General features: G+C 36.4%; 1 protein-coding gene and 1 long non-coding RNA gene across 4 annotated transcripts in view; both read right to left on the reverse strand.

Annotated features, from left to right (window-relative positions):
- CNTNAP2 (contactin associated protein like 2) overlaps positions 1-24,195 on the reverse strand; it is a 1,017,942-nt gene that overhangs the window by 196,974 nt on the left and 796,773 nt on the right. The gene's annotated exons all lie outside the window — the stretch shown is intronic.
- On the reverse strand, positions 77-11,644 carry LOC113953114. Its single transcript, XR_003529745.1, has 4 exons — positions 11,634-11,644; positions 10,966-10,973; positions 3,741-3,749; positions 77-147 (listed from the first exon to the last, which is right to left on the reverse strand). It is a non-coding gene; the product is annotated as an uncharacterized LOC113953114 (long non-coding RNA).

Below are 24,195 nucleotides of genomic sequence, written 5' to 3' on the forward strand. Positions count from 1 at the left end.
CCTGCAGTTTATAAGGGCTGCTGGGCCAAAGAGGGGATTGGTCATTTGGCTAGCCAATGCAAGGAGATAATATAATAACTATGGCAACACAGAAACCAATGACAGACAAGTGAATTAACAGCTTCCAAACCCCAATAAATGACTACACTTATAAATAATGTGGTTTACAGGGATTGTAAAATCAAACTGAAATTATTACATCAAACTGAGTCTAAAAAGAGGATAATTTATGCTGTCCTTCTATACATTAAGTGGCAACAGGGCAAAAGCAAAAGTAAGTTCTGTAAAAAGTTATGGCAATTACAGTGGTATCACAGAATCACGTTATGATCTCATTCTTAGATTAATTTGCTTGCTGCTAGTATATAATGAAGACAATCATAACATTCCTTAAATACATTTAGAATAGCTAAATAATTCTTGGGATCTTGCTTCACACACCCACATAGGAGGGCCTTTAACCTATGCGGAGAAGAAAATAAGTAACGGTCTTATGTGTACCTACATCATTCAACACAGACTGTCTAGCCTACATGGAGCTAAATATGACAACTCCTTAAGAGCTGATGCCATAATTTTGTTAACAAAGGAACTAAAACTAACAAGATGCCAAGGTAAATTAACCTACACTCTGGGAGAGCAGAACTGACGAAAGCTTTTTCTCCAAGTGCTCTATCCTTGGAGGTCCCATACCACTTGCAACCATTTTTCCTTTCGAAATGTTGGTCCCTGCCCCCAAGCAGTAGTTTAAGTTGAAAGAAAAAAGCCATTATAAGAGCCAGAAGGACTTCAGGCTTCTCTCTACCCATGAGAACTTAATATCTGGCACTTCATAAGGAACATGGACCATGGTATTATTGGAAATTGGTTTTGGGGAGCACAAGGGTTTTCTTTTGTTGATGAGACTGCTGCAGCAGCTGCTGCTGCTGTCGATTTTCTTTCCCCACTGACCCTTGAGGAGCCTCAAAACAATCAGCTTTACTTCTTCCTTTCCATTGTGCCTCTGCTGCTGTATTGCAAGGCATGAATTCTTGGTAATAACGCTGATATTCCTGTGTCAGATCACGTCGTTTAAGAAAATTCATCGTTTTTTTTTTCTTCCAATTACACAGTGTGCATGGACAGTTATGAAGACACAACTAGCACTAACATATGAATACAGACATTAGCCTGCTTGCTTGGTAGCACCACCACTCCCAAACTGCTCATCATTCCAAATCTGGAGGGTATCCTATCCTTTGGAACTAAAAATGACACAAAGGTATTACCATCACCTGTAATGTGCTGTGTTCCATACAATAGCAGTGGATTTCAAATGAGGGAAAAATGACCCAATGAGCCTCAGCACTGAGGCTTACAACAGACTGACTATCAAGCATACTCAATTTGAAATAAAGGAAGCTACACGACACAAAAAACATCATTCTGGGACCAATAAAGATTAAAGCTGGAGGTCCAAAACCAAGCCATCTGTTAAGGAGAAGCCGTTTGAGACAGAAATGGAACATGTAAAAGAATAACACTCTCAAAGAAGCCCTCTCGTCAGAATGCATTTTCATGTTTCCATGTGTCTACAATCCAAACCCTATAATTTCAAAAGGCTTTTGCTGTTTGAGATCAACCTGTACATTTTTACAGACTACTATTTCCTCTTATTAAAAATTATACAAGTGTATGAATAATCTTTTAAAGTGTGTGCTTAGTGTACACAAATTTCAGAAATGGTATGACACATTAGCAGTGATGATGTTGCTACAAAGAAGTCATTTAAGGTGATACAAATTTCAGTGTGAAAGGAGACAAGCAGGGAAATGGGGTAACTGACTTCAGATGTGTGTTGTGTTATCTTCAACTTACTCTAGAGAAAGCTTTCCTTGCTTCCAATGCTGGGATGTGAAACAAAAATACCCAGAACACTCTTTTTAGCTGATCATTTGTCAGACTTAATGAAGGGCTTGTGTTTTGCTATTTACATGATTTTTCTTCTAGGTCAGGTTTTGGTCTCATGGCTACTGTAAAAATCTATGTTTCTATTGATTTCTTGGAAACAGACACACATATTGATCAGGACTGACAAATGGAAATGTTAGGTGTTGTGTTTCACATTGTCAAGATACCACCTCCTGCAGTCTGAGCTCAGGGCAGTCTTTTCCTCTCTGAAGCTTGTTTCATCAGTCCATTCAGGCATATTAATTCTCAGACATGAGTTTCAGATTTCTCTACAGGAAAACAGAAATTGGCTAATGATGCACTTTATGGAAGATCTATTAAGATATTATGATAATCTCTTAGTCTGTGAGTTGAAATGACATTTCTTAACTATCATTATATACTCACAGGGCAGAGGAATTACACCGATGAAGTGCATGGAGTTCTAGTTGCAGCATTAACAGCAGAAACAGAAATCCAATTTCACTTGCTGCTGAAAAACTTGAAAATCCTACATTACTGTACTGACATGAAGACGAATTTCCCTTGCTTGGTTTGACATAGTTTAAGTCCCACACTACAGAGAGATAATGACATGTTGGTGAAGATAAAAACATCAGTGTTTTTTCCTGCGGTCAATTCTTTGGACTCCTTTTGCTCCAGCATGCAGTTTTCTTTTTTAAGGACAAGAAGTGTACCTCCCTGCTTGCAAGGTCAGCTTGCTAAGACAGTTCTTTGAGAAGCCTCAGTTGACTCTGAAACTTCTCCAGAAAAACCTGGAGAAGCTTTCAGCAGAGGCTCCCTCCCAAACAGCTCTGCTGGGAAACCTCACTGGGAGCTCGTCCCTTTCCTCAGGAGCTCATTTCCAGAATGTTCCCACATGAGCAACACTGAAGCTGCATTTCAGCCTTGGACCTCTGCAGTTTGGACCCAGGCCCAGTGGATTGCCTTCTGGCCTGATCTTGGACCTACCTTGTCAACTTCCCAAGTGATTGCTGGCCTTTTTCTGAATCTGGTAATTGTTTCTGACCATGACTTGATATGGAAATACGTTCTTCAAATGCCAATTATTGAGAACAAATAACCCTTGGATAACCCTTGATTCACACAATATGAAGCAATTTACACTGGGAGAAGTGTTTTGAATGTTTTGAATTAGGTGCAGCAAATGCTTTTTCTCCAGTTAATGCAAATCCTCCAATTCTCTTTTATGTACAAAGTTCACAATCTGGGCAAACTCCAGTACTTATTATTTTTACCTTGTCTTTTACATTAAATATATCTTTTCTTAAACTAACTTGCAAGATGATCTTAGAGGTCTTTTCCACACTTAATGATTCTGTGATTCTATCCTCTGAACAATGAGTACACATGTTTACTGAAAACACATCTCAAAACCCACAGAATTTTAATGCATTTTATAATTTAGCTGTGGGGGAAAAAAGCACAAAAGATTGAGTGAAATTTTAATTAAGAGATTTGTACAATGCAAAACTGATACCGGTGCTCAGTAAACCAATGAAAAATCAATAGATGTCTCTCAAAATAGAATTTGAGACAGGAAACAATCATTGATGAAGCTCTAAACAACATGCAGTAAGAAAAAATTTCAAATATCACTGAGGAGAATTGATACAGACAGACCAAGTTGGATCATTTCATAAGCTCAGCATTAAGCAAACTCTAGGGACAAATGAAAGGTCAAATACTTGGAAACAAAGAATTCAGGCAGTACTCTTCAGGTGGGGACACAGGCCTGTCCATGAAAGCAAGGACTCAAAAGGATTTGAATATGAACACCTCTATGGGACTGAGAGAATCTAAAAAAACCACACATAATTTGGTTTCTTTGTCAAAAAAACCACATAAACAAATCCACTCCACCCAAAACAGACAGCAACAAGTCTGAAACAGATATCACGTAATGTATTTTCAAATGTCACGTTACTGTCATTGAAACAGAGTGCCCATCCCTTCTTGCCATGAAGAATGAAACATGGAGAGAGACTCAAGAAAATAGACTGATAAAGCTGGTTTTGACTCAACTTATGAGTCAAAAGCATTTTGCAAGTGTGCTGTCCTGCTGAATCCTGCTTATCACTCAAAGTTTCTCCCTCACTGAACAGCCTTCACAAATCCCAGTGCACTGCCAGTGATGCCAGCTCTAGAAGTGATGTTTGGTATAAGAGTTTGAAAACCCTGGAGTAAAATGGTAAAAAGCAAACTTGGTTACATTCTCTAAATACCTAGAGGGAAAGTAGAAGTTTCAGAAATTGTTATGAAATTTCTCACTGTAGCAGGCAAAGCATAAAATCAACCCACCAGTAGAAGATAAAGCCAGGTACTTTTAAGCTAGAGATAAAGTTCAGTGAAGGTCATAAACCTTTGGCACAATTTGATTACAGTTATGTTAGTAGAGTTATGTTAAATTCTTTATGACCAAAAATTTGCACAGTGAAAAATGAGATCTTTTCTAAAACATATGCTCCATATAAACAGAAAATGCTATGCATGTTTTAAACTGGAGGTCAGAATTAATGACTGTAAAAATCCCTTCTGGCTTTGTAATCTACTTTGCAAATAAACCAAAAGTTATTTGTAGCTCTTGAAAACTACTTGCAACTTTAGTGATGCAGAACATGACTGATTTTCCACTTGTACTTGGGATGTAATTAATAAGATGGATACCCCAGCATTTCTGCACAAACAGCACTGGATTCTTGTTGTTTTGGAAGTGGAGCCTAGGGTTGCTATTTTCATGGTATGCCACACTACAAGAGTTCTGTCTCTGACAAGCTCCTTTTTCTCTCATGTTTCACTATAAAAATTTTATCACTGTCCAGAGAACATATATGCTCCAACAACATGTAGCACTGCCAAGCCATGGAGATGCACAAAGCCTTCTCCTCAGTCTGCTTAGGTTGCATCTAACCTTCAGTTCCTGGTCAAAATTTGCTTCCTGCATTAGTCCCAAAGAAACAGAATAATGTAGAGTGGAAGGGACATCTGAAAGCAATTTCCTACAAACAGCTGCTCAAAGCAGTGCTAACTTCAAGCTTAGATCAGAGCACTTACAGACTTGAAAAATCTCCAGAGTTTGGGATTCTGTAGCCCTTCTGGGCAGCTTGCTGCAATGGATCACTACTCTCACAATAAAGTATTATTTTTCTACTCTTACAATAAATATTTTCCCCCTAAGATCAGCTGGAATTTTCTTTGCTGTACAATGCCTCCTAGAGTTCCACCGCCTACCTTAGAGAAAATTCTACCTTCTCTAAAACCACCCCTGAGGTAATGGAAGACAGTGATAAGTTCCCCCAAATAGCTTTCCCTTCTTCAGTTTGAGCAAGCTCAGCCTTCTCTGCTTCTACTCGTACATTAACTTCTCCAGTCTCCAAACCATTTTTCGTGGCCCTACCATCGGACTCGTTTCATATTGTAAATTACCTCTTATGCTGAGGACCCCAAAACCTGGATTGTTAGACTATATAGGAATCCTGTCAGCCCACTTGTACAGCATGTAATACTTCCTCTGAGTGACAGTCTAGCATACTGACCACTCTGGTATTATCTATGCAATAGCTGAGAGTACATTCTGTCCCATCGTTTTTGACAAACAAATTAACTAGTATTATCTTAATACTAATCCCTGAGGAGCACCACTGACCACCAGGTGGACTCTGAACTGCTGGCTGTGACACTCTGAGCCTGGCTGTTTAGATAGATTTCTGCTTACCTCATAGACCAAAACCCTGATGGATTTCAGGCAAGAAAGCCCGGTATGAGATTCCTTTTTTGGTTACAGATATTTACAACTGATCTGACAGATTCTTTGGTGTTTGAAGAGTCCTAGGTTTTCATATACAATCCTTTCTCACATTTTACTTTTTGTGTGACAATTGACATGCTCTGTTTGGAAGAATTAATCCTATAAATCTGATTAGATTAGAAGGTACATGTAACTGCCAAAGTTATGTTGAGTGCTGTTTTTCAATATCTTATTCCTACAAGTGAATGACTTAATCAAGATTCTTGTGTGACTCATTAAGGTTCTGAGGTTTTTCCATTAATATGAACTCAGACCTACTTGCCTCTAACTTTTAACTTTCCATCTGCACTAAAAGTCTGAGAAAAGACCACTAAAATTGTTTTAAAAGCCTTTGAGGGATATACAGGATGATCTCTGAATTAAATGCACTTGCAATTGTGTGCACAGAACTGCTGTTTACATTATAGTTAGTCTATATTTTATCCCAATCCAGCAGAAAGATGCAATTTGAGAGAAGTTTTAGAATTTTGGACTGTCTCTGTGCAATTCACTGCTAGCCTGTAGATAGTGATCAGCCTAGGGAGAAATTGAAAAAAAACCCTATTTTGATGTCCAGCAAGAAGCGCTAAAACCAACTGTATAGTGTGGTTTTACTGGGTGAAATCCAACAAGATCTGTAAACTGTGAGCCTCGTAATGAGTAACTTAATTAGAAAATTGATTGTGTGCTCTGTACGAAATGTATATTTTATTTATGACTTGTTGTGCTCTCTTGTTATGAACAATGACCATGTCCTCAGCTGCTGTCTCTTCTTCATCTCTTAAAATCTGTCAGTCTCTGGAAAATAGAGGTATTGTACAGTCTGATCTAACAGAACTGGAAGCTGTGAGTCTGCTTTACTGATGGATGATCTGAACAAAATACTACTAGGGAAATTGTGGCTTCAGACTGGACATATTTATTTCAGAAAAAGAAACAGACTGGAGGATGGGTATAGTGTAAAGCAGTAAAAAGTAGTTTGGCATTATAATGAAGAATTTTTCAGTTATTCCCAAGAAATAAACCATTACTCCAGCAGTTCAGTTCAGTGCTTCTCCAGCTGTGAATCAAATACTCTTCTTAACATACTTGGAATTAACTATGAGGTAGAATACACTTTTATCTGTGTGTTACCCTGTGATAAGGTATGAAGAGAATGATTGTGAATAAGCTGGAAACCAAACTCATCAAGATGAACTTTATTTGTTATTTTTATATAATCCATTTCAAACTGCTTAGATCTATCATACAATTACATAAGACTAGCTTTAAGACTCCTAGTACCAGAGCAGAAATAGTGCAAATGCATGATGGAAAAGGTACTGATTTTGCATGAACTCCATCTGCCAATTGCTGTAGTTTAATCATAGCTGTCAAATAAGTACCACACAGCTGCTTGCTCATATGCTCCCTGCCTTCAGTTGGATGGGGGAGAGAATAAAAAAAAGTTAAAACTTTTTTTAAAGGTGAGACAAGAGCAGTTCAATAATGGAAATAATAATAAAACCACCACCACCAATAATAATAATGTAATGAAAAGGGAGACAGCAAAAAGAGAAATAAGAATAAAACCCAAGAGAAATGACTGATGTCCAATTGCTCACCACCTGCTGACCAATGCCCAAACCATCCCCGAGTAGTGAATGGTATCTCCAGTCAACTCCCCCAGTTTATATATTGACCATAATATTCCATGGTATGAAATATCCCTTTGACCAATTTGGGTCAGCTGTCCTGGCCATGCTCCCTCCCAGCTTCCTGTGTACCTGCTCCCTGCAGAGCACAAGAAACTGAAAAGTCCTTGACTTAGGGTAAGCACTACTTAGCATCTACTAGTGAGTTATCAACATTATTCTCATAGTAAATCCAAAACACAGCACTGTACAAGCTACTAGGAAAAAGAAAACCTCTATTCCAACTGAAACCAAGGCACCAGTTCAAATTGTCCAGAGAAAATAGTTGATTAACTTTGTCTAGGCAGGCTTTATGGTTTATCCAGTACTGCCTGTCTACGCAACGCTAACTTTGTACCAGCTGAGGTACCACCTGACATCTGCTCTTCTGCAGGTGACATCAAACTAACCTGAGTGCATGAAACTGTTAGCTTTAGCTGTATTACCATCTTCTTAAGAAAATGAGATTCAGAGATGCTCACCTGCCTGAACTAGATTAAATATACATTTCTGGTTCATCCAGTACTGCACAGATATGATATTAATGACTGTGAAACAGCTACAATCCTACTCATTGCCAAGTTTCCAAAACTCTATTCTTTGATCAGAAACAGACAGCATCATTGATTACAGCAAACAGAAATGATCTGAGAAAAAGTCTAAGTAAAGCTCATGGCTATAGTTCCAGCAGCAGGCCAGATGTTTGACTGACAACATAATAAAAAGAATGAAAGGAACATTTAAGCCAACATCTTGCTGGAAGATGTTATGGTGTATTACACAAGATGCCAAACAATAATTATCTACTAGAATATTATAAGTTGATATTTTGTTTTTGTAAGCTAATAGTTTTATAGAAATGCTCAGGTTGTTGTGATGCAGTATTTTCTTAGAATCTTGTAAGAGACAGTAAGGAAATTTGCTCTTTGCATTATTCTTTCAATATAGCATTTACTTCCGATGTAGAGTTGATCTCAAAATGAACACTGTTGCTTCAATTAGTGAGAAATGGAGCCAAAACTTGCCATTGTGGGGAGAAAACACTGCAGGCAAAATCAATATTTTCTTCTGGGGAAAGGGTAGAGGCAGAACACACATATGTACAACTTATGTTGATAATTACAGGGATCAGAATTGTTTTTCTCTGCAATCCCTACAGCCAGCCATTCACAATGGGTTTTCTGCAAGTGGAATTTCAGGACATTTCAGATGAGGCACTAGTTCCCTCTATGTTACAGGGAAGATGACACTAATATCTGCACAATGAATTATGGGGTGCTTCTGACAGTAGATGAGTTCCACCAGACTGAAAAAATCTCTGCATCACTGAAGTATTTCAGATAGGTGATAGCAAAAGATCAAGTCCTTTGGAGGAGACAATATTTTCTCCTATGTGCTACAATAAAGAATAAAGACGGAACATAATATATATATTTTTCTATACACTTACTGCCCACTAAAGTGGCAAAATCTAACAGATAAAACATGATACTGTTATTTATAAAAATATTAGAAAACAAAATTTTTAATTAAGGGATGCAATGAGCGAAACACGAAAATATGCATTTAATACAGAACAACTAAAAATATGGTTACTTGAATGATGCTTAACTGGCAATTAATATATGGCATACTGTTCAATTAACGTCTGCTGGACAATTATTGTCCTAGCTGCTCCACGCTTGGGTCACTGCACTTCAAGATTCACAGAATCGCTTGTTATTACAGATGTGACCACTTGCCAGGATTCAACTGTGAAGAAAGTTGATAATGGGCTCAGACTAAATTTGAAACAAATTAAAAGATTTGGCCATGTGGTTCTAGGTATGTAAGGGAATAAGCTGGTGACTAGAAAGTTCTCACTGATAAAACTCAGCATTCTTTTAAACATTTGTTTAAAAAGTGTTTATTTTCTTCTTGAATTCTGCATCTAGCCTCCAAGTAACTTTTTCCCCCCTACTACCTTTTATCTGCCTTATCTCACTTTTACCTCTGGGTTGTTTTTTTTTTTGTTGTTTTTTTTTTTTTTTTTTTTGGGGGTTTTTTTTTGGTTTTTTTTCTGTGAAGTATGGGATTTTTTTAGTCAGAGAGAGATGAGAATTAAAAAGGAGAGAGGTGCCATATAAACACAAGGGAGAGACAAATTGTCATAGGTCTCTGCTTATCTATTTAGGAAACCTTACACAATGGCGAAGGAATCAAAGCTGAAATGAAGTAATTCCTTATCAAAATAAGGGTCTTGTGTCTCATTAAATTTCTATATGGAGTATTACCACGTTCCAAAACAAGGCAGACAAGACAAAAACACAAAATAGATCACTGATAGCTCAATGGATTCCAATATATAAATGTGTGTAGGTACGTATGCATATAAAAATATGTATTTGTTCCAGGTATGTACATATATGCATATATAGTTGTGTATTTAGATGCATACATGTATGCAGATACTTATATTTTTAGCTTATGCACATTTCTAATTTATTTTATTTTGCTTTATCAGCTAACATGTGGTCTATTTTGTTTGACAAGAAATGTCTTTCCTTCTGGTAATTCTGCACTGCCTAATAGCATCTGTCTGTCTTTCTGTTCTGGCAGCCCCAGTCTGACAGCACAGTGAATGGCAATTTCAGTTACAATGTTCAGCATGAATAACAGAAGGGTAAAACAATATTCTGAAAACTTCTCCCACCACACCTCCACCAGCCCAGCTCAATGGCCATCTGGAGCACTTGTGTGACAGAGGAGAGAAATGCTTGTACTTCAAGGAGCTCATTCTAATTCCTTGTTTTAGGATGTTGCCCAGAAAGAACCGAAATTCAAAAAATTATAGCTCTGCAGTAAGTATTATGACTTCAGTTTCCAATTGTTTTTAATAACTTTTAATAACAGGGGCAACAAGGAAATGTGAAAATCTCTCTAACGATTCCCAGGCCTCTCAAATTGAGGACTTGCTTTTGTGCACTAAGCCCCAGCACAATGTGATTTTAATTCGGGTGCTCAGAAAGGCTTAACGCTTTGATAAATTTCTTCCACATGTACACTGTGTTAGCTATGCACAAACCCTATAACTTCACTGATTTAAAAGTTCACTACAAATTAAGCTTCAGAAAACAAAATAACACGCCAATCCTGCACATTGCTGAGTAGGTGTCAATGCAAAGCACAGATACAGGACAGGAAACTTGCTCTATGGTTCTCCAGGGTAAGCTGGAAGAGTCAGGGAGACCACAATTGAAATCTAAGTCGCCAATGCCATGATAAAACAAAACACCCCACATGTTGGTATAAATGAAAGAGAGCTTCCAAGAGATGCATAGTGATTCTTTCAGTTTCAATGCTTGGATCCTTCATTACCAACTAAAATTCAAAACCAGCAACTGGCAAAGGGAGAGAAAGGGGAAAGGAAGCAAGGGAGAAGAGGGAGATTGACTGGAGAGGAACTAGTGGATAGCAATGATATAATCAGAGGTCCAGAAAACACGACTTACCCAGAAGAAGAAATTATTTGTCAGTACTTAGCTTAAAGAAGAAAAGACTAACGGACATGACAACATTTTTTGCTTGCAAAACAGACTTCCACAAAGCTAGGAGAGCAGTCTGTATTACACACAAGTAGTGGGCAGGCAAAGAATTAAATTGGAGCAAAGAAAATCCAGAAGAGACCTCAGCGAAACTGCCTAATGGTAAGGACAGTGAAGTCCTGGAACAGGTGATCTGGGGAGGTGGTGGTGCCCCTGCATCAATGGTGAGCTCTATTGTTGCATCAGAGAAATATGTGTCAGAGAAGACAAAGGAGCAGCTGTCACAAGAGGTACTAGAGGAGTTCTTAGAGGTCTTTTCAACATTACTGTTCTGTACCTTATTACCATACTGTAAGCATGAAAGACAGTGGAGAAAACACAATCCATTAAACTAATGAAAATCTTGCCTGCTTGTTTTTTTCTTGATTAAATACTTACTGACTGCTTAAGAACAGACAGAAGTACGTCAATTTGAATGATGTTGGCTTTCACTTATCCACAAATAAAGCTTTCCAGCTGGTATCTACATCCAGATCTCACCACAAGGCCTATCACATAGTTCCCCAGTTCAGCTATGTCACAGAGGCTTAAAGCAAATCCAGAGCTGCTTAGTCCTGAGGCTTCTGCTCTTTCTTGTAAAGCTTGATGCACACTGGCTTGCTTGTGGCTCTGCTTTCTTTGCTAAGTGGCATTTGATACTATCCATTAGCCTTCTTTACATTATTTACTGATGAGCGTAAGAGCACCTATGTCATGTACTCCTTCCCTTTCATCCACTGGTTAATTATGACCAAAATACAATCTCTGATTCAATATGAATATCTGAGCCAATAAGAGTCACGAGAACAATCTCCAAAACTGTGCTCATGCATGTTCATCATTCCTCTGAGATAACATTGTCTTTGCCAGGGCCTAACTACACATGGCCACTCGGAGACCTCAACGCCCATCAGAGACTCTTCTGTATCAGGACACTTATTCAGCAGTGAGAATTCAAGGCTATCTGACCAATGAACCTTTTCTCCCCAAAATACTCTCAAAATCAAACATTAAAGAGTCCTATTTAGAATTCGAAAGAAACAGACCAGTTTTTCAAATAATACATTATGCATGTGTTAAATGGTATGTGGGAATTCTATTATATTTCCATCTTTCAGTAGTTTAAAAATCTATTCCATCTAGAAAAGGTACAATAAGTACAAACACACAGATATATTTATATTTGTGTTATTACCACTGCCTTGGATTCTAGTGTTTACAATGTTGAGCCTTTCCTAACTGCTACTGAAATTACAGTAAGACTAAAGCCTGCGGTTGTGCTGTGAGCTTTGATTTAGCAAGTGCTCTGGCAGACACTTAGAGACAATGTAAGTGCTCTCATTGTTTTTGATGAGCTTTGAATAAGACCTCGATGTCAACTGTCCTTACAAAAGAGGGTATGTGGCTGGGCAAAACTGAATTGTCTGTATTTCTTGTTCTGTGATGAGCTGCTCCATGGACTTCCTTACTTTCATTACTTAGATGACAAAGTAGTCTGAGACAAACCTAGCAGAGTGTTTTTACAGCATGTAGAAGAATGGATTTCAATTTATTATCACGGAACAAACTGTAGTTCATAATTTTGGAGGAGATTGAACCACATGATCAACACAAACTAACCTTGAATCCTATGATAACAGTAGATGTGACATATATTTTCTTGGAATATTGTAATACTTCTTGCTGTAAACTTTTCCTTGTATATCCTGTGCTATTTATCATTAATTAATTAATTGTAAATACTGAATGACAGAGTTAGCATGAACATAGACAAATACCATTTGCTGTTTGTTTCATTTCAGTGTTATTAGTCCATCATTCTTAAAATACTGTATTTTACTTCACCAATGACCATTCAGATTTATTCTTTACGCAGAACTTTCCAGACTACCTTTTTCTCTTACTACTTAATTACCAAATTTAATTATTACATTTCTGAACATCGCACAGTTTAAGATTCTCTTTTGTGAAGTCTTTCTCCTCAATATTTTCAACTTAAAAATTTCTAAGGGCCATTGCAGTGCTTAAATCTTAATCGAGCAAAATCTACTATAATTCTATGTTTTATAGTATATATTAAAAAGAAATTATGTGGATCACAATGAAAGGAGCATGCAGTTAGCTGTCCATGCCAGGATAAAAAACCCTCCAAACAGTCAGTGATCATGCCGATTAATACAGAAATTATTCTAATTGAATAGGCAAATGGTTTTTGAGGAAGAAATTAGTGTATACTATTCTCACAACATGTAGAATTTTATTGTTTGAAATGTCTACTCACTTTCTGTTGATATAAATATTAGCATATCTGACCAAAAATGGACTCTAGTAATGCTTTGTTCAATGGATATTGGAATATATCAACATATATTGCACATAACTGAATTGATTTTTGGTACTTTATGTTTCATAACTGCAAGGATTTTATTGTACTGATGTTCAGCTCAGATGTATACTGAGATGTGGGTAAAATGACCCACATGCTACCCCAGCATTAATACAGAAAAATATTTTAGAAGATCCAAATATAACTCACTGCAGACTCTTCTCAGAAAATTTTATGAGAGAACTCTGAGATGAAGGAAGTGTTCCTGTAAAAGCAACAAACCTTGAAGAATGAATAATAAAATCTCTAAATACCATAATGCCATTAGCTCTTTGTTTCACGTTTATCAAGTTTGGTTCTGAAATATTATTGTGACTACTATTGAAATTACTGTCAGATGCAAAATATTATTGCAGTGTTTCCATTTTATAAGCACCTTGAATCTCTGATGAACTAATTTTTCTTTTTTTTTTTTCTTGGGGCTAGTCTTCTTTCTCAATAATAAAACCCCTTTCAAATCTTTATATCAAAAGGTTACAGTTCTTTCTTCTCTCTTTTTTTTTTTTTTGGTTGCAACTGCAGCTATAAGTATCATACTGTTCTTTTCAGAGGTAGTTTTTCTTTTCTTTCACTACACTCAGCTAGGAGTCTCACTTTTCTCTAGACAAGTGCTATTAGAAGCATTAGAAGGACTATCACCAAATTCTTTGATCTATGCAGAAAAAGCGTTTCACAAATCTAGATGATTTTTAAAGGAGTTGTATATTGAAATTATCATCACTAGTCCAGCATAATTTTCTTATTTTCAATCATTCGATTGATTTCTCTTTATTAACACTAAATCTTTGTGACTCCACAGCAGCCAATATTGAAGAGGGCTCAAGTTGCTAATATAGCTGAGGTACTACAAGTTTTGTGAAACCCAAGCAGGAGAAGAGAGATACAAACTTACATAATGGGAAAAATATGGGAAAAAATCTATGCCTATAATGGGAAAAAATCTATGCCTTTACTGGCTGTCAAGCATCTTTGCTATTGCTAGATGCTAAGCAGCATATTAATATTATTGTGCTTGTCTCTAGATTATTAAATTTATCACAGGAAATGTAGTGAGTAATAATATATGACACAATGCCATCCATTTTTTCCATTGTTCACAGAATTGCCTGTTAATTACTATTCATCTATTATTTATTCACTCATTTGTCACTTTTTGGAAATCAGACCACAGAATCCTGACTGACATTTCACCTAACATCTTTCCCAAAGGACAATAGGGCTACTTGGATGACATGGCACTAAGTTTAGATGTAGCAGAATAAAATACACAAGAGATGTAAGGAATAGGATGCAATATGAAAATATTTTTACTTGCGTTATGGACACATACGTTTTTATGCATGCAGATAAAGTGAACAAGCCTTTAAAATGCCCCACAATCCTTCAGCATAGTGATTATTCAGACAATTGTAAGTATTAAAAATTAATATTAGAAAGAGAACTATTAACAAAGAACACCACAGCATGTACATATACATTAGGTCTTGTGAAGCCAACCTGTATAGTAACCACTTTGTAACTTCTTACAGGAATTAAAACACAAATGTTGATTCTTACTACTGGTTAAATCTGTTTCACCTTAGCTTCTAAAACCACCTTAGACTTCCACTAATACAACAGACTTAGTCGATGGTATGTACTTTTGTCTGAAGTATTACAAAGGCAGAGATAATCTCCAAGACGTGATTTTTTTCTCACTTGCTTTCCCCCGTATACCCCAGAAACAGGATTTGTACCAACCTGACAAAACAAGACCTCAGGACTTGTCTGGGTTTGCTTGGGTCTGAGCTGGTTCTGTCTTGGTTACATGTTGCCACTGGCCACATAACCGATGTCTGACCCAAATGGAATTCACCTCAGAGAATCTCATGGACAAGGGAAGGGTCAACAGGCCTAGTAGTCCCTGCAGTGCAAACCTTTCAGGTTAACTGAAGGTGGGAGAGGAACTTGTGCCATTTTTAATCTTTAGCTGTAGACTGACATGACAGAAGCAGACTGTCATGAGAAACAAATAAACAGAGCCCTTAGATGGATCAGAGACTGAGGAAAAAAACCTCATCATGAGCATCATCCTTTATCCAGAGAAGGACTTCGGATGTTGATGCCTATTGTGAGTCTCTCTACTATAGTATCATTTTAGAAGCCAGAGGAACACTGAAAAATTCAAAGGAAGAAAAGGGCAGACAGTAGGAAGTTTTCTTAGATAATAACAGTTATATTACCAACAAAGCTTTTTCTGCATAAATTAATTTGGATTGTTAGGCTGTTAAAACATAACTGTACTAACAACAGATCCTTGCCTCCATGTATGAAATGGGTTCTCTTTTGCTCCCAAAGAGGGTAATGAGTGCTTTATTACTGCTCTTGGACAGTAATAATTTACTGCTGTCACCAAGGCATTACCTCACTTTACACTGCAAGCTGAGTTTGGGTGCACAGTCACTGTCTTACCTGCAGTAATGGTATTTTATGCAGGGCTAAAAGACGGGTCTTATGTTCATGTATGAAGCATAGTCCTAATTAAGAGATTTTCTTAGCTATACTCCTTTGTCTGTGGATAGCTAAATTTTCTGTGTCTGGCCTTCAACAAGGAGAGCAATAAATATGCATCCAAACCCAAAGTAATTTCTCATTGAAGTTTTCTACATCCCTCCCCGTGGATCAAATGTTAAGCCTCTAACCCATTTTTCTTTTTTTTTTCTTTTTCTTTTTTTAAATTTTCTTCTTTAAATATAACTCTTACCATGTCCACCATGGATAAAATTATTGCTTTTATTTTAGCTGGCTTCCTTCCTTGGGATCTACTGATAAACTATTTTTCACTTGTTTCCCCATTTTTCCTTCCTGTCTACATGTGGCAGGCCCTTTTACTATCTTATTCTTAAAGACTAATTTAGTTCCAACATACTCTCTTTTGATTTAACCTTTCTCTTTCCATTCACTTCTACATCTCTTTCCCATCTAACCTTTATACATTTATATCTTGCTTTTGAAGGAAGATTATGTGATCAAATTATAACTTTTCATCTCGCACTACTTCTGATGTGCTATTTAATAACCTTGTTTCTATTTTGAAATCTTCATGCTGATGTAGAACTTCTCTTCCAATATACTTTATACGCATTAAATTTCCATGAGATCATTTTTGTAGGAAGAATTATTAAAAGCTTTGCTTATTTTCAGTGCCATCAAGCTGTTCTTCTGGACGTATGATGAGGCCCAGCAGAGTAACCAGATTACTGCATGGCAGAAGTTTTTCTCACTGTGAAAGTACCTTGTCAAATTAAGCATACATAATTTATAACCAAAGATTTTCTTTGTTGCTCAGACCTAACAATTTTGTGCATCTACAAAATTTCCAGTCCTATATTATCAGAATATGCATTTGAGATATATGACTGATTAGAGCTTGAACAACAGTTTGTCCTAAGCAAAGATATTTTGTATGTACAAAGTTGGTGACACATTCTCAAAGAAAGGAATCACCAAGTCTGCTAAACAGATACAGTGGATAAAGTCACCTGAAGTTTTCTTAAGAATCAGATAAAGATTCCATCCTGGAATAAGCAAGGTTCCCAGGATTAGGATGCACAGAGCAAACTGGAAGAGGAAATAATGTGGAAGAGAATTTTCTGCAGATATGACTGACAAAGAGGTCTAATTTTGAATATCCTGTAGCAATTAAAATGGTGAACAGTTTTGGGAAATTTTTGGCTGTTCATGACGTGGAGTTTTTCTTTTTGTTGTACTACATGATATGGTGATACTTTTCTCTACACTGGCTCAGGAAAGTGAAATTATGGTCTCACTTCAGGGAACTGTTAGTAAGGAACTGTTTAGTGGGCAGCTATCTTATTTCTTGTTAACAGTACAGGTTTTCTAGCTCCTCAGAAATTAGGGATATAATAGATGGATGCAGGAGACAGGTATTAAAGTAAAAGCAAGGGCAGGACCACCACCTCCTACTTGATGTTGTATTTCAAAGACTGTAATTAAACTATTTTAACATGTGAGCTTTTAAAACTGAAATTAGATCACACCAAAGTATGACTTTCCTGGGACTCAGCTTCCTAATATCTTCATTCTATGCTATTTCTCTTTCCTCCACATAAAAAAAATGGTATGTTTTGAGATAGAAACCAACAGGACTTCAGTTTTTTACTTGGATCTGAAGTGTCTTCTCCTGCAACACAATAAGGAGTCTAGAGATTATTTAAATTTAACAGAAGGGTTTCTTTCAGGAAAGGAAGGAAAGGGAAACGCATGTTTCTTTGATCACTATCTCATGTGCATTTTTAGCCAGGTAGATCTTGAAAATCTCTTTAGAATAAAATATTAATGCTTAAAGTAACATTCCAGGAAAACACTAGGGTTTTCATCATATGCTAAGCTACAGAACTAAATAAACTCTTATGATCTTACTGTGACAAGCTCAATTATTGCTGAGGAAGATGATGCAAACTCCCTCTCCCTCATTTGATACTGTCTGCACAAATGCAGTCCTAGCTTCTGGCCATACTTATCCAGGAATGGCCATGAGGCAGAGCCACAGCAGGAGTTTTTAAGCTCTCTGTTTACACACATCACTGTATAATGACATGAAGCCTGTATTCATGTTACTGACAATAATAAAACTGCCAAAACTCCCGAAGTTTTTCAGATGTACTGCATAAATACATTGTAGGAACAGTTGAAGGGACTATGGTTAAAAGGGATACTGTGCAGTTATCCTTTATCATGTGTCCCCACTCAGATGAAGCTACAGCCAAATTAGTACCTGTTCCAGATCCAGGAAAATTTTGGTCTTTGTCAACTCTATCCCCTCATGGTTATTTCTTTAATCCACTTCTTTTGTGTGACATCTGCTCCTGGACCTGCTTAATCCATCACTAACAGTATATAAGATAAATATTTAGGGAGAATTCAGTTTGCAGCTTTGATGCAGTTTCGCTTCTCACTGCTCTCAGGGGACTACAAATTACAGCATAGGATAACTCATGACTAAGGCTTGGCAAATAAGCTATTCTAATATTTTCCTGACTTCCATGAAGATGCTATCAGTTCCTACCAGCACTATAAGCAGATGGTTAATTGTTACAAAGCTGCATACTGTTAATTTTGAAACTTGCATATGCTACCACTTTCAGGGTAACATATGGCTTAAAGGAATCATAGGCCATTTATTAAAATGCAGGGACAGGAATAGCAAAAAAACCCCAATATCTTAAAATGTGTTGGGCTATTGTGTGACACAATTCTGCTTTTGTGGAACAGCTTTTCAAAGATGATAGAACAGAACAAACCTTTCTGGTGAATGAACATGGTCCCATAGGCTACTGTGAGATGCTGCTGAATATTTTAAGAACTGGCATTCTTCTACTTGGAATTTTTCATGTCTTTTGTGAGAAATGAGCCACCAGTGTGCAAATTCTCACGCCTTCCTTTAAAATCCTGTGGGGTTTTTTGTTTTTAATACAGTACAGTCTGCCTTTTAAGATTATCTAGTACCATAATTTAATACCCGAAATCAGATCATTATAAGACTTTTTTTCAGTCATTACTAATAGCATGTTAAAAACATTTGTAAGTGCTTCAAATTTCTGATGCCACATCTTCAAGAATTAAATATGGTTTTCCTTATTTCTATTGAATTTTTTTCTTAATTAAACACTAATGGATAGAATATCTTGATAAGCCCAATGGTTAAACTCACTGTTGGGTCAATATTTATAATTCTTCAGTTCATACTAATAACCTCAAATTTTCTTTACCTCTCAGTTTGATGTTTTAGTTTACCAGTTTCATTCTAATTCCTCACAAATGTAACAATCCATACTGCCAATTCACTCCAAAGTCTTTCAGTAACAGTAAAAATTCTCCACTTTGGTTTTCCAAAAAATCATGCAGTGATATAGTTTTAAATTCTAAACTCAGCACACAAACATATAATTTGCTACATTTATTTTACAGTCTGAGTGCTATCCAAGATAGTTATAATTGATAGCAAATACACTAGAAAATTATTGCATTTAAATAAAAAAAATAGCCCAATACAAATCTGTACTATATAAGACTCCAATATTTTTTTTTACACTATAAGAGAAGTAAAATAGAAATTGAGTTTTGAAGCATTTCTACTTACACATGTATCTTATTTTGAGCCTAGTCTATTAGCAAGAGATGCTCATGACCTCCTAGATACAAAGTGAATTATATTAAATGGTTTTCTTTTAATGTAATTATAACCTCCCACATGGGAGTTTATGATGAACCACAAATTGTACATTATTATGTTCTTTGTCAGATCCTGTAACTATACTACTCCATGTTATAGCCTACTTATATAGACAGCAACAGTGTTTACCTACAATGCGATTATTTATTTCTTGTAGGACTTGAGCTTTTAAAATGGTTGTTTTCCTTCAGTTGATGGAAACAAAACCAGCCTCATAAAGAACATACATTTTAGCTCCCCAAATTATATGGAACTTTGTTGGTTGCTATCATAACAGTATAATAAAACAAAACAATCCCCCAAGGAGAAAAAAGAAGCAATCACAGGTGCAGGGGTTTTTTTAGGTATTAAAAAAAAATATATGTCTTTGGAGAAGAAAAAAAGAAGCTATTTGACTTCTGAACAGAAGTATCCATTTTATAAAATATATATGTAAAAAAGATGCTGAATTACTTACTTGACCTTATCCACAATTGCAAAGAACATGACAGATGTTGAATTTTTTTTCTTTTTGAACAAACCCACTTTTTTAAAATGCACAGTTCAGAAAAATACAAAAGAACATAAATTTGCAACTGATAAAGAGAGTTGTTTTTGTAAGGACTCCACGGAGGGATAAGTGAGAGGAGAACAAAGGAGAAAAATGTTTGTGTCTACCCAAGAAGATACTGAATGAAATGAAATGAAATATTTGTGCGTGTAATAATTCTTAACAGTATGTAAAAGTAGTAAAAAAAGCTGAAAATGTTTCAATCTCAGTCAGAAAGCTTAAAACAGTTAGTCAACAGAGATACACCTTGCAACAGTAAGAAAAGGTACTGCTATGTGATGAAATAGCTGGCTTGTGTTTTTCCTCCATGCACATGCCAGCTATCCTCATGTCCCTGCTGGATTTATACTTCCATCCTTTTAGAATAAATACTTGGACATTTATTGTGTAGAGTCTAACCTGTGTGATGGTATCTATTCCCAGGTCCTTGGATCCCAAAGTATTCATTAGGAATGTGATGGAAATCTCCCTTGAATGATGAATGTAAAAGATCTCTCTTGAAGCATCATTAATCTTTCTAGGCATAGAAATCAGTGTACTGTCATCATCCATTCACTGTGACAGACAAAATGAGATTTTTCTCCAGTCCTATGGAAAACAAAAATGGTTTTAGAAAATGTATTGTGGTCATGATTCTGATCTGGGAAGGAAGTATAATTCATATGTTGTTTAAAAATGCCTTGACAAACTCTTTTCCTTCCGATGTTATTCTGTGCTCATCTTCATGAATCTCCTCTCTATTCTCAGCACACTTAAGAACAACTAAATTCTTGAAAGGAAAAGTTGCTGCTGTCTGGTATCCTGGCAATATAAACTCAAATAACGAACAGTGGGATTTGAAGACTCTTGACTGGACTAAGAAAATGAAAAGGTATTTCCTCAAAAATTTAAATCAAGTTTGATTTTAGTTGGAGTAGTCAATAAATCATTTTCCTCCTTCTTGCCCACACTGTCAGAGAAACTTAGAATATTTCTATTCAAGACAGGAAAAAGATTTCAGACAATATACCCTGCTGATGACTTACTGCTACCATTAATATAAATCTACATGTTTTCAGTTAATTTTTCTCTTTTATTTAAAAACAAACAGAAGAGATGTATATCTGCTATAAATGCAAAAGAAGAGTAAAGCTATCATACATTATTCTCATTGGGTTTTTAGGGCCATTTCTAACAGTCTGAGTAAATTATTTATTTTAAAGTGAAGTAGGAAAAGTATAAGAAAGAACAGGAAAATAAAACTGGTATAATAAGAAGCATGAAATTATCTGTGATTCACTGTACCATAATAAGGTCTTGAACATCCTAAAATGTTGGCCTTTGCCCAATTACAGGGCCCCATAGTAGTGACTACTACAAATAAAAATGAACTAATCAATCAATTTCCTTCAGTTAGAAATAATCACAGGTATATCAAAAGGTGCAGCTGAAATAAAAAATAAGCACAAGTAGAAACATAATTCAGTTCTTTTTCTCTATGCCTTCCTACTTTCTTAGTCTTAAAATGCTCTTTGAAACAAACAAAAAAATTCACATTGTATTTGTTTGAGACTATTTGGGGTTCATTTTCTACTTTTCTCATCCCACAGTAACTGTGCTAAGCCCCTGTAGTGGGCATGAAGTCTGCAAGAGACACCTCTACTGTTTTAGGATGTGTGTGACCTGAAATGTCCTCTGATTCTTGATTCTCTGGACTCATTCAGACAGAAATATAAGTCCCCTTTCAAAGAATTAATGGAGAGCTCCAAAGGCACTCCTGCTTTCTCTTTCCCCAGTACATTTGTTCCTTTTTCCACTCTCACTACTTCCAGCTGTGTGACCCTGCTCCAGATGCAGCCCAGGAGGCCCTGACCTGGGCTGACTCAGTTGCTTGCCTGGTGGCACTGTAGACCAAGAACACAAGAATAACTTCAGATAAAAAACCTATCATCTCTGCTTCAAAGAGCTGTTGCTTAATCTGGATTTATTTCAGTGATGATAAGTTAAAAATAATTAACTACATAATTATTATATAGACGAAGGAACCCATAGTTACAGAATACACTCTGCAATAAGATAGTTGCTGTAGGAAACATTCCTTGAGGTAAAAGGAGGATGCATCTTGGCCAAAGAACACATCTACAGTTCTTTACAAAAACCATGGTGTGTCTTCTGCAAAAATAGCTTTTCTACTAATTTTTCAGGAATCTGAAAGTGCAAAATTTCTACATCTGTTCAAATAACACATTTAATAACGTATTTTACAAACATTCAACCTTTCCTCTCAACTGCAGAATGTTTGAGGTGTAGGACTTTGAATAATTTGCAAATTCAAACCAAGTCCTGTGGGGAATCTAGCTGACTGAAAATGGAGGCCTTGGTCCTAACAACATGTTGATGCACTCTTAGAAGAGGAGAAAAATACTAGGAGAAAGCTGTCCCGTGAGAACAAGAACACTGTCCCATGAGAACAAAGACTTATCTTGAACAAATGGCTGCATAAAATGTAAACATGAGAAGAAAACAAGAACAGATGTGCAGAGGGACTGTGAGAAAGTAGAACTGAAAAAGTCCACCTATCAGCTGTAAGAATTGTGGTTTGTGTATTTGAGTTGACCTATCTGTGTAATATATGTATGCCTAAAGAGCTGTATTTAAAGAGCTGTAAACCGGCAGCTCTGGGCTGCTGCTGCTTCCTTTTCTTTCCAATAAACTTTCTTGCTGAATATTTTGTGTCGCAGTCCGTTCTAACAGCAACAAAGCCCCTAACTTATTAATATACTTTAAAAGCCTGTAAGCTAGGGCTGCAACTGTTATAATATTTTCCACCTGTTTCTATCTGGATAGAGAATACATTGGCACATATGGTATCAAAAGAACTATATCTCCCACTATCACGCCTAGTGCAAAGGAACAGTGCAGAATATGTTGAGATTAATTTAAGGATCTATCAGATTTCAAGCCAAGCACATACCATTACGGTTCAGTAATAATGAAAAACAAAGACAGTAATATTTTAGTGGATGACATAGTCTTGCTAAGAAAAATGTCTGCCATATAGAAATGCTTGTTGTCAGTACATGCTTATATATAACATGGGACTTCCAGAGCTCAAAGCTTTTTATTGTGTGTCTATAAAAAAACCAAACCAGACCCACAAACTGAATAAGATAAACTAGAAATATTTATTGCCACCAAAATCTAGACAGTTAGGGTTAAAGGAATATAATAAGAAAATATAAACCCATAAAAACGATACTAGACAGGAGCATGGATCCAGAGAACACAAGGGAATTCCTAATTCTGTAGTTACAGTGTTAGTCTGTGTCTATATATGAGACAAGAAAAATGAATAATGTAGTTAAAGCCTTGTCTTGTTTAGACTTCATGAAACCATCTCATGTGGATCTCAAGGAGTGATAAAATGAATGAAAAATAAATCTTAAGTTAGAAACTGCTTTGTAAAAAAATATGCAGATCTTCAGTCAGCGCTCAGGATGAAGGCAGGAAACAGCACACACTGTATCATAGCAATAACATACCAAGGAATAACAGCACTGTTACGTCTGGTGATAATATTGGAGTTGTAAATGGAACCTGCAGTAATTCAGATATATTGCTGCCATAGTGCACTGCATTATTTCATTAAGCTACATGTCTGACTATCAGTTTAATGCTCTTCGGTCATCATTTGATGAACTACATCGGCTGTGGGAGAACTTAGAGTGCAAACATCACTTCAATAAACATTGTTACAACCTTCTTTCAGACTCTTGATCTGACACATAGAATCAGTGTGAATAACCACTTCAGGAAACCCCCCCAAAATTATAGTCTACTAAGGGAGGTTCAGTACCCCTTACATGAGGGTGGTTTACCAGTAGCAAGGATCCTTTTCGTGTGCAGAATTATCTATGAATAGTTAGAAAGAACTAAGTTTTATTCTTACAGTTGTAGAAGTTTTACACATATGCTTCATCTGTCATATTTAAAGCATCAACTATTTTTTTTTTATGATTGAGCAGCAAAATTATGCTAAACTTAGCAGCTGAAATAAAACTTTATGGGTTTT

Source organism: Corapipo altera, unplaced genomic scaffold (assembly GCF_003945725.1).
Source record: "Corapipo altera isolate COAL_440 unplaced genomic scaffold, ASM394572v1 59, whole genome shotgun sequence".
NCBI lineage: Eukaryota > Metazoa > Chordata > Aves > Passeriformes > Pipridae > Corapipo > Corapipo altera.